Raw genomic sequence first — 12,601 nt, forward strand, 5'->3', positions numbered from 1 at the left:
AATTTCACTGCTAAATTTAGATAAAGCCCACTGTGCAGCGACTAGCTAATTATCTGTTTAGATAACACTTAGACACGTTGTTGAGAGTCAGTTAAATGTTAAACAACCAAAATTGTAATATCGCTAGCCAATTTCATTCCACTGGCCTTACCATGATCGGTCCAGTTTCCAGGAGAAGTAATTTAGCCAACATTTGAAAAGATGCCAAAGGCTTAATATGGGGGGCCATTGTGCAATTGCTACAGAGACCATGAGGGATTAGCAGGTTTAGTGCTTCTCAAAAGGATGATACGGAGCTTTAAAAAATATATTTCCTCCATATTTTGAGAAATTGGATTAGTGACATGTTATGATTATACTCTCCTCTGACCTAAAGTGAAGAGAGAGCGTGGAAGAGCAGTATTTATAGATGTTATATAAGCATTAAAAGAGCACCATGCTGGTGTTTTATGTGCATACATGCATTATGTTCTAATGTTAATCGCTTGTGTTGATATAACATCTTCAGCCAGGATGTCAAAGTACAGGCTTCCCATGGAAGGCAACAATGACTGTTATCCCTTCCCAAAGAGGAACCTAGGCACAGAGGTTAATTGAAAATGTAAGCTGTATGGGGTGATTTTTCTGCCAGAACCAAGTTCTTGCCTTCCAGTTGGCACACTGACCCCTCAAGATTCCTTTTAAAGTTAAAAACAAATTTACTGAGGTACCTCAAATTTCTACTTTCAAAGTGTCCAGTCTTAAATTACATTGTCCTCAAATGAAGACATACTCACCCCAAACCTTCCTGTTGGAAATTATTACTAGCTGCAAAAAGAGATTTTATATTGTACGGTACAGTTCATTTTCTCTCAAGGGCCAGAATTGCTGTTGACTTTAAAAACAAAACCTTTGTCATGAGAATATTACTGGGTTTTATATCCTTTTAGTTGCCTAACTTTACAGATAAGTTCACCTTTATTGTTTGAGTGACAAACAGGTTCAGAAATAATTATAGCTAACTTATTAATATTTCTGGCACCATTAAATCCAAAGTATGCATGTATTTTCCAAGAAGAAAATTATCTGAACAAAAGGCAACATGATCCTACTGCCAACAATGATTTCATTGTTTTGGGTTAAGTGTATTGATGGTGTCCATCCCACTTTCTGCCTCAAAGACTGTTGGCCAATTATCGAGGTTCATTAATTCTTAACTAAAAAACAAAGGTTGACATCTTAACAAAGAAGTAATTATGTACAGTGCTGGGCATTTTACATTTACTCAGATAATCCAAATTAAAGGTTTGAGACTATTATTGGAATTTCATAGCTGACTCTGAAACAAAGAAAGTATTTTATAGGGAAGGTGGGCCATTATGTACTCAGCTTATTCCCCTCACCATCAGCAAATTTTTTATAACCTGCTGCGTGAAGAAGTATAGCTTCTCCCTCAGCGGAAGAGATGAGCAATGCTTTGTGGAATGTTTGAACTTGGTACTATATTTGATAATAAGTTGATGTCACCCTACTAGAATCGCAGTCTTCTAAAGCAGAACTATGCAAATAGTTAAACTGTAAACCCACAAAAAAGTCCACCTACTTACAAGATCTTCACCAATCTTGCATTTATCAAATGCAACTGTTTTCCACTGAAAGGATCCCCCCCACACCTATATATTCATACTGCTTTCTCCCTCATATTTCCTTTGGATCTTTGCTCAAATTTCACTTTATCATTGAGATCTTCTATCACCACCCTATATGAAAGAGGTGTCCCTACCCCCAGTTCGTATCCCCCTTAACTTGCTTTATTTCCTTCATTGCACTCACAATCTGACATGTTATATTGAAACACAAACATCTAAAACAATATCTGCCATCTAAGTCCCAGACTTATGTCATCCCAGACAACTAAATGATAAATGTAGTGACATAACATATTCTAATGTATGTTTAATTGTAGACAAACCCAACAGAAGAATATTAATTTATTAATTTTTAAGGTCTTGGAGTATATGATCATGTTGAAGTTTTTAAGCTGGAAGATGATTAATGACCATTACTTATGACTCTATTTAATTACTCCTAATGCTATGTATTAAGCTATCATCTCTCTACTCCGTATTGACCCTTCCACACTCTGGGTTTGTAATACTGGGGTTGGGGCTTTCCAAACTATATGTCTCCCTTGCCAGCTGGCTTCCTGGTGGGTTCTATCAATAGAAGTCCCTGGAGGGAGGGTGGAAGGCAGAGGGGAAAAGAGACGTTCCTTTCTGTTTGCTTCCTGCTCCTAACAGCATCCCGTCAGGAGTAACAGCCCTTTTCACTGTCATCACCGGTTGGTTCCAGCCTCATCCTTGTATACTCTAAGAACCAGCACTGGGCAGTGCCCACCGCTCAGAAGTTTGAGCCCTCAACAGGAACCCTCCTCTGAGCTTTAATAACCCAACCTTTTCCTTTTGTTTACCTGCTCTAAAGGTAAAAATGACTCCTTAAAATTTACATCACTGGATTACCTCAATGTCCCTCTTTAGGGTGTGGAGACCCTCTCCAACCCCTGGGTAACAATACCCTATTATTAAATTCCCTCAGTACCATAGTATGGTTCCTGTGTTCCTGATTGGATTTTGATTGGTGCTTTACTTTTTCACTGACTATTTCCCAAAACTTTCCCTTGTAACAGTTAGTTTTCTCTAAGTCAAACTGTTTAAAATAACAGAACCAATGCCAATCTGCCAATGTAAATAAAAACAACAGGCAAAATGTGTGCTATTTCGTTGGCAATAATCCAGGTTAAACAGAGGTGGGTTTGAAATAAGTAAATTTGGTGGTAATTGTGTTAATGTTTTAGTTGTATATGCATATGATTTGTTTTTGTTGTTGCTGATGTTCTTTATCTAGATCATGGTAAAAACAAATAGAAATTGCTCATTTTAGGTGATTTAGGTGATTTATTTCTTTTACAGAACTTGCTTGTCCTTGAGAATCATTACGGAACTAAAGATAAGAGACTGTCAGGGAAAAGAAAAAATGAACTTCTTTCCTAAAACTACAATGAAAACAAAATGTACATTTCACATAGCTCTCTAAAGCCTAACTCTATAATATACAAGTCTTTTGTAGGGGCACTAGAGTTCCATAGAATACATTTGAGGAACTGGTATTGAGGCAGAAAGAAGAGTTACGCCATAGCATTATGGGAGGTTAGGTAAAACGGTAGGCTAACTTAGCAAAGATGATTGGGCTACAATGTGCTGGATTCGATGTTAAGTGTCGGGGATGAAAACAATCCAAGTCCTGACCCCAAATAACAGTAACAGTATTCTTACAAGCAAGGGAAGGATGTACACTGTAGGAAAGAGCAGGGGGGTCCCACATCTGCCTACAAGAGACAGGGAAGCCCTAAGATCAACGATAACATTTGAACAGTCTGAAAGAATGACCAGGAATTTTCCATATGGATGGGGTAAAAGCAGCAGAGGGAATAGGAGAATGACAAATAGAAGTATACAGAGGCATGACAGAGTATGACATGTTTTGGAAACCACAAGTATTACATTGCTGCTAGAGGGTGACCTGAAGAGCGGAATTAGCAAGCAAGGTAAAAATGAAGTTAGGTAGGCAGGGAGCTTTCAAATCTTACAAAGACGTTTAGATTTTATCTTGTAGATCATGGGAACAACTGAAGATCTTAGAGTAAGACAACGACAACATTAGGTTTCTACAAAAGTCAAGCATGTGAAAGTGAGGGTGGATGGATTGTCAGGGGGCCTGGGAAAAATAAGCAAAAATTCAGTGAGGAAGTTGTGATGGGCAGAGCAAATGAAGGTCTAAACTTGAGCAGCGGTAAGTGAATGGAAAGGAGAAAATGAATTCAGGAGAACTGTAGTATGTTAAGACAAAATAGTTTATTCCCACAGCAGTTTGAATAGATGTGGCTAGCTAAGAGGTAGATGATTATGGAGGAGGCCACTGAGGAAGCCAAAGGCACATCAGCAAAATGATGAAAAAGAATGAAAGGAGGGGCGCCTGGGTGGCTCAGTCGGTTAAGCGTCCGTCTTCAGCTCAGGTCTTGGTCTCACAGTTTGTGAGTCAGAGCCCCGCATTGGGCTCTGTGCTGACAGCTCAGAGCCTGGAGCCTGTTTCTGATTCTGTGTCTCCCGCTCTCTCTGCCCCTCCCTCACTTGCACTCTCTCTCTCTGTCTCTCTCTCAAAAATAAACTTTTTTTCATTAAAAAAAAGAAAAAGAATGAAAGGGGAAGCACTCAAAAGAAGGTAATAAACATATGGGTAGAGGCAAAGGGATATTAAGGAAAAAGAATGGGGAGAAGAAAATGAGGGCAGGGGAATCAAATGACAAAGGCTGATATAATATAATTGATGGTCTTATAACTTAATTGGGCAAATTTTATAATTTACTTCCACGGTATATTATTCCTTTAATTCCTGCAGGCATAACTCAGATTCATGTAATGGCCTGTACAGTTTCTTTTACATCATCATTAATAAATATTTGTTAAATGAAAGGGAGAGAAAAGAAAATAGTTTTGTGGCTGGTTTTGTATTTAGACTGAAGTGAACGAAAGAAATCTGGTGTCTGTGTACCTTCAGTACGATGAAGAGCCACTTTTCCCCTCATGGGTGTTTCAACAAATCCTGCCCTAATTAATTGCCTGAAGCTTTATCTCTAACTTGTACCCTTTGGTATCTAACCCACAACAGATAATCATCAGCCACTCCATGTCTCCTGACTCGGAGAGATGCACTTAAGGAGGCTGTGTGATGTAATATTAAGAGCTCCACTGCCTGGGTTTCAGTTCAAATCCTCTGCTTTGTGACCTTGGGCAAGTTACTAATTCTGTTTAAAGGAAAGGTTTATTCCTTCTTCACAGTATTATTTAAGGGTAAAATTAGCTCATACGATGCCTATAGAACAGGTCTGATACACAGAGCCAAGAGGTGTTAGTTTTTGTTATTGTTATTATTTGTAGTAGGAGTAGTGTTAGTATTTTTAAATCTAGATTCAGGAATCGCAGATTGATCATCAGCAACCTGGGAATGGAATTCTGATAAGGCTCAAGTTTCCAAAGTGTAATTGAAATCTCGAAGCCAGTTCTGATAGACTCTGCCTACCATTAACCAGATCGTGCTAATTCAGCATTTCTTCCTTTTACGGACTTCTGCAGTGGACCTTCTGTGCTAGGCAGAAAAAAGGTTTCCCAAGGACGTCCACATGCCAATCCCCGAAACCTGTGGCTGTGTTAGGTTGCATGGCAAAGGCAAATTAAGTTTGCAAATGGTTATTGTTGCTAATTAGCTGACTTTGAAACTAGGGAGAGTATCCTGGATTATTCAGGTGGGCCCAATGAAATCAGTCACCAGGATCCTTGAAAGTCAGAGAAAGGCTGAAAAGTCAGAGGGAGATGGGACTATGGAAAATGGTCAAGGGATGCAATATTATTGTCTTCGAAGACAGAAGAAAGGGACAATAAACCAAGGAATATATCAAAGTTTGGAAGATGCGGAAGGCCAAGACCTGGATTCTCTCCTGGAGCTTGACTCCAGAAAGGAATGCAGCTCTGACCATGTCTTGATTTTAGCCAAGTGAGACCAGTGTTGGACTCCTGACCTACAAAACCAAAAGGTAACAAGCCATGGAGGAGTCTGTGGCAATTTGTTACAGCATCAGTAGTAAACTAATTATGATGTAATGAGAAATATATACTTAATCTTTGCCTCTTGGGTTCCTGGCACAGAGCTCCCAGAACCCTTGGAATTTCCTGAATGATAGGAGTGTCTTTTGTTATTTAATAAACTCCTTTCAACTGGATCTGCATTTAGGTTAGTGAGGTGACTCTTGGAGGATGGAAGCTAGTTGCTAGAGAAACCAACTGCATGATTAGAGGGTTGGAACTTTCAGCCTCACTACCCCTTCCAACCTCTAGAGTGGGGACAAGGGCTAGAGCTTGACTTAATCATCAACGGTCAATGATTTGATCAAATCATGCCTACTTAATGAAGCCTCCATTAAACATTCTAAGCAAAGTGATTTGGAGAGCTTCCAGGCTGGTGAGTGAACACATGGAGTTGGGAAGGGGCTGCACTCAGGTAAGGCATGACGGCTCTATTCCCCTTCCAGATACGTTGCCCTGTGCATCTTTTTTCCTTTGGCTATTCCCAAGTTGTGTTATAACAAACCAGTAAATGTTAGTGTTTCCCTGAGTTCTGAGAACCATTCCAGCAAATTATTAAACCTCAGAGAGGAGAGTCAGAGAAACCCTCAGTTTTTGGCCAGTGGTCAGAAGTACAGGTGACAATTAGGGACATATGCTTGGCGTCTGAAGTACGTTGGGTCTGTGCTAACTCCAGGTTGTTGGTGTCATAATTGAATTGTAGGACACCTAGTTGATATAAAGAGTCGGATAATTGTTTAGGAGTGGGAATACCCCTCACCACATTTTGTGTGAGTAATGAGGAAACTCGAGTTTTCTTTTACTAGTACACTTCTCAACCCTACCACTTTAATTTCTTTGACCAACACTCAAGGACCTTCACATAAAATGCAGCATTATTTCTAACCACCCTGTCTAGCTTATCTTGAACTCCACTGTAAGCCAACTCCATTCCTAACCAGTCTATTTGTTTTTTTCCTGAGACTCCTTAAGACACCTGTTCCATCATGCACAAACATCCCCATATCCTTGTCTTTACCATTCCTGCCTTCTCAAACTAAATGAAAAAAAAAAAAGGATTTTCTCTTAAAATTCATTATCTTTTGGGGGCGCCTGGGTGGCGCAGTCGGTTAAGCATCCGACTTCAGCCAGGTCACGATCTTGCGGTCTGTGAGTTCGAGCCCCGCGTCAGGCTCTGGGCTGATGGCTCGGAGCCTGGAGCCTGTTTCCGATTCTGTGTCTCCCTCTCTCTCTGCCCCTCCCCCGTTCATGCTCTGTCTCTCTCTGTCCCAAAAATAAATAAACGTTGAAAAAAAAAATTAAAAAAAAAATTTATTATCTTTTGTATTATCTTCTATAGAAAGCTTCTGCTTTTCTCCATTTCAGCCCATGCCACCTAACACAGAACTTTGTGTATCTACTTCCAGATCATTGTTCTGTAGCCCTCATTCAATAACCCATCCTCATACACTTTCTTATTCTACTTCTGCCTGAAGTCCTTGACAATATCATTACTTTGCAACTTCCTGTGGACATTTGGTGTCGGCGGGAAGTTCTCCTTGAAGACCTTTTCCTACTAGCCTGTTTTCCTACCAGTTTACCCATCACTGTTGAATTTACCCTTCATCGTCCCGATTTTGTCTTCTAACACTTGTCTCCAAATCCATTTTCCCATTCTGGCTTTTCTGCCTCCCTATCCAGACTGGATTCCATTTCAATAATGTGCTCATTAGTCCTTAACTGCTTTGCTGATCCTCACTAACAACATTCAGCATTCCTGCCACACATCAGAGCTGACTGGTAAAATCTCAAAGGGACACCAGTTCGAATTCCTGAAATTTCATGGTATCAAATTTCCCCTCAGGTTCTCAAAGTTACTCAACAATCCTTAAAATCATCCTTGTTGAAACCTTTATGGTGACTGCTTCCAATTTTTTTCTTTCTCTTCAAGCTTCCATTCCTATCCTTAGCCCTTGAACTTTTTGGATAAAATTGTTTCTTATTTCTCTGAAAAATCTTAAAGCTCTCTCTCCAAGATAAATTACATCAGTCACCTTCTCATTTAACTTATCTTGTCACCCTTTCCTCTCCCACAGCATTAATTTCAAAAGTTTTCTGACAAAGGGCACCTTGGTGGGTCAGTTGGTTAAGCATCTGACTTTTGGTTTTGGCTCAGCTCATGATCTCACAGTTTGTGAGATGGAGCCCTGCATCGGGCTCTGCCCTGACAGTGCAGAGCCTGCTTGTTGATTCTCTCTCTCTCTCTCTCTCTTTCTCTCTCTCTCCATCTCTCTCTTTCTCTCTCTCTCTCTCTCAAGATAAATAAATAAACCTAAAAAAATTTGTTGACAATAACCTCATCTCCACACCACCACCCCAAATCAGAACCTATGGATTGTTCTCTTCTAAGCAGCGATGGAAGATAGATTTAGCATAGATTTACTCACTTATTAGAAACAGATAAAATACTTTGAGTATTAGAATTCCTTTTCTTTAAGTTTATTTTTTTATTTGTTTGAGAGAGAGTATGTGCAAGCAGGGGCGGGGCAGAGAGAGAGGGAGAAAGAGAATCCCAAGCAGGCTTTACACTGTCAGCACAGAGCCTGATGCAGGGCTTGATCTCACAAACTGTGGGATCATGATCTGAGCCAAGATCAAGAGTCAGACTCTTAACTAAGAGAGCTACCCCAGGCACCCCGAGTATTAGAATTCTTAAAATCCAACTTTGAATCAGGAAGTCAACTTTAAAGATAACACATTGCTAATAGCTCTGTTGCCCTCTGGTACTACAGTCTTTCTCTTATGGGAATAAAAAGTCGGACAAAGGAGTTGCCCAAATACATAGAAATAAATAGGGGAGCTATAAGCCAGTCTGTCAAGAGAATGAGTTCCTTCCCTTTCATAATAAAAAAAAATGTAATGCTTAGCTGTTGCCATTCACTGAAAACATTACTTTGGTATAAATGTATGTGAATATTTGGGTAAATAACCAGGTTGTGTTGTTTTCACATGTGATTCTATAACTAGGTGGCTAGGGCCTGAGGATCAGAGACAGTCTTTGGTTTCTAATTTTCTTTGTCCTTTTTACACTGCCCTTTATACATTTCATAAGAATTCTATCTATTTAATTCCTTGAATTTGTCTTCTCCTACCTATTTCCTTAACTATCTCCATGGTTACTTAAATTACTGTGAAATACACTATGTTGTTGAAAAAGATCTAGGCATTCATGCTTCCAATATGGCTCACCTGGAGAAACTAATATGTCATTTCTGCCAATCTCTGTGTTTATAACAGCATGAGAGAAATTCCTGAGGAACGAACCCTTTTCCCTAATGATAAAATAACCTTTCAGAACTATTAAATATTTTGACCCTGTAGGGATTATTGACAATAAATGAACTATGCTTTTGAATGCTATAATAGAAGATACATTTCATTTATTCAGTAAGTGTTCCAGATCATCCATGCTCCATGGAGTGGAAATATAGCAATAAAGAACACATAGAGATCTTTCTCTTTGATGGCTTTTCAGTTTAGCAGGGGAGGTAGATGTTAAATAATTATGCAATTTTTAGTCATAATTTTATTAATGGCATTTGTAAAGGCACAGGATACCAGAGAATATATATTAAGCATTCTGAATTTATACATGGGGTCAAAAATAGGCTTATTGAGGTATCCAAAATAAATAACTGGTGCAACTTAACACCCAAATAACAAATAATCCAATTAAAAAATGGGTGGAAGACATGAACAGACATTTCTCCAAAGAAGACATATGGATGGCCAACAGACATGTGAAAAGATGTTTAACATCACTCATCATCAGTGAAATGCAAATCAAAACTACGATGAGATATCACCTTATACCTGCCCGAATGGCTAAAGTCAAAAGCACAAGAAATGACAAGTGTTGGCAAAGATGTAGAGACAAAGTAACCCTCTTACACTGTTGGTAGGAGCACAAACAGGCGCAGCCACTCTGGAAAACAGTATGCAAGTTCCTCAAAAAGTTAAAAATAGAACTATACCGGGGCGCCTGGGTAGCTCAGTCGGTTAAGCCTTTGACTTCAGCTCAGGTCACGATCTCACAGTTCGTGATTTTGAGCCCTGTTTCGGGGTCTGTGCTTACAGCTTAGAGCCTGGAGCCTGCTTCAAATTCTGTCTCCCTCTCTCTCTGCTCTTCCCTCGCTCATGCTCTGTCTGTCTCTCCTTCAAACATTATAAATAAATACAAACATTAAACATTATAAATAAATAATAACATTAAAAAAAATAGAACTATACTATGATCCAGTAATAGGGCTACTGAGTATTTACTCCCAAAAGACAAAAACATTAATTCAAAGGGGTACAGGCACCCCTGTATTTATAGGAGCATTATTTACAATAGTCAAACTATGGAACGAGCTCAAGTGTCTATCTATCTATCTATCTATCTATCTATCTATCTATCTATCTATCTATATTATTCAGCCAAAAAGGAATTAAATCCTGCCATTTGCAATGACATGGATGGAACTAGAGAGTATAATGCTAAGTGAAATAAGTCAGTCAGAGAAAGACAAATACCATTCGATTTCACTCATTTAAGAAACAAAACAAAATGATCAAAGGAAAAAAGAGAGAACAGAACAAACTGATGGTTACCAGAGGGGTGATGGGGGGGGGGGGGTTTAAATAGGTGATGAGGGTTAAGGAGTGCACTTGTCATGTTGAACCCTGGATAATACATGGAATTGTGGAATCATTATATTGTATACCTGAAGCTAATATAACACTGTATGTTAACTACACTGAAATTAAAATAAATAACTTTATTGACTAAGTTATTTAAAACCTAGAAAACAAATTGGTATTAACGCTCTGAAAACTGTATGAGTGTGTGTGTGTGTGTGTGTGTGTGTGTGTGTGTGTGTGTGTGTGTGTGTTTCTTGCAAGGGTTTTGAAGTTAGAGTGGGAACACGTGTCACTTACTTGTGTGTAGCTTTTGGCTCCATCCCTGACCTTCCTTCCATGTTCTCTGAATCACAGGACTGGAAGCTAGCAAACTGCACTTTGTAGACTCCTTTGTCAGCATATTTCCTGTTAATTTCTGCCACCATGCAGAACTGGCAGGACATTTCAAACAGGAGAAATGAAGAAGCCATTTTTTTTTTCCTGCTTTTGGTGGAAGCTCTGGTAGAGCAACAAAAGTGGTAGAAGACTCTGGGCTCCAGGAGTCAGTAAAGATTTTTAATAGCGTTTATAGAACAAGTGCCTATTTAGTTTCAACAGCAATAGGAAAAGGTACTATGTCACCAGCATATGAATAAGAAGTGAAGGCTAGTGGGCTCTAGCCCAGGGTGGGAAGCAGTATCCTGATTTTCAGGGCAATCTCTCACTCATTGAAATAGTCCTTTGTGTTTTTCTGGCTGCATATACTATGACAATACAAAATAGGAGAATGTCATAAGAGACTAGAGAGGTAGAAAGCGTCCAGTTAAAGGAGATTCTTATAAGTCATGCTAAGTATTTTGGACTTCTTCCTGATAGTAATGGGAAGCCATTGAAAGAGTCTCAATAGAGAAGTGACTTGATCAACTTTCCAGTTTTAACAATAGCAATCTGACTACCAAAGAGAGAATGTATTGGTAAGAATAAGAGCAAATTCAAGTTAGGTAGATATAGGAAATCAAGCAAGAATTAATGATAGAGCCAAAGTGATGAAAATAGAGAAGTTGACAGACTTGAAAAGGAATTGGTAGGACTTGGGGATTGGTTGGATTTTGAGGATATGAGGAACAAAGTCCAGGATGATTTTAAAGTTTCTGAGATGAACACCGAGTAGGTGCCTTTGCCATTCACTGAGAAAAGACAAAAAATGAAAGAGTAGGTAACATTTTAAGGACAAATGTTATAATCTTGAATTTGAGGTGCATATGAGACCTCCAAGCAGATATAATAATTACGCTGTTAAATATCCAGATACAGAACTCACAGCATGGGTCTATGTTAACCAATGTAGGAATGAATACAAGAGGACATGAGAAGGACAAGTATAGAAAACTTTTTCAAGTCACATGTCTATGAAAGAAAAGTAAGGGAGCAGTAGCTAGAGTGCAGTGTGGTATCCACAGAGAGTTTTTCTAGGTTAGAAGGATCTAAGAGACAGGGAGAAGTTGATGATATTAGGGAATTAGAAGATAATCCACCATGTAAGATAACCCAAGTAACAAGACAAGAATACGTATGATCACATTATTATCTAACAGTATTCTGGGAGTAGTAAATGATGAAAATGAAAAAGAGAAATTTGAGGTTTAAACATTAGAAAGGGAGAAGTTGAATGATCACTGTTTGCAGGTAATATAATTGTACACCTGAAAATCCCAAGACAATGAACTAAAAACCTATTACTGTTAGAGAATTCAATAAGGTGACTGATTAGAAAATTAACATATAGAAGTTAGTACCCTTTATATATTAAAATGAGTTAAGAGATCTAATAAAAAATAAGATCCACTTACAATAGCAATAAAAATGATAAAATATCTAGAAGTCATTTTAACAAGAAATCTGTGAAATTTGAATGAAGAAAACTTTAAAACAGAAATCATAAAAGTTGTGGAGGGAACCATAAGAATTTTTTCCCCATAAACCTGGAGTAGGAAAGGGCTCTCTAAGTATACCACAAAAGCCAAAAGCCATAAAAGTAAAACTAATAAATCTGACTATAAAAAAATGTTTTGCATGGCCAAAAAAAAATTATAACTCACATTACAAAAGCTGTCTTTATATATAAAAAAACTTCCATAAATCAATTTTTTAAAACCCAGCAACATGGGAAAATAGAGAAAGGATATGAGCAGTTCCTTGGAAAGGAATTACAAATAGCTTCTAATTATTGGAAAATATTGTCAATCTTTCCCATAATAAACAAAATGCTCATTAAATTTGTTGTA

Source organism: Puma concolor, chromosome C2 (assembly GCF_028749965.1).
Source record: "Puma concolor isolate L17-30 chromosome C2, mPumCon1.1.hap2, whole genome shotgun sequence".
Taxonomy (NCBI): Eukaryota; Metazoa; Chordata; class Mammalia; order Carnivora; family Felidae; genus Puma; species Puma concolor.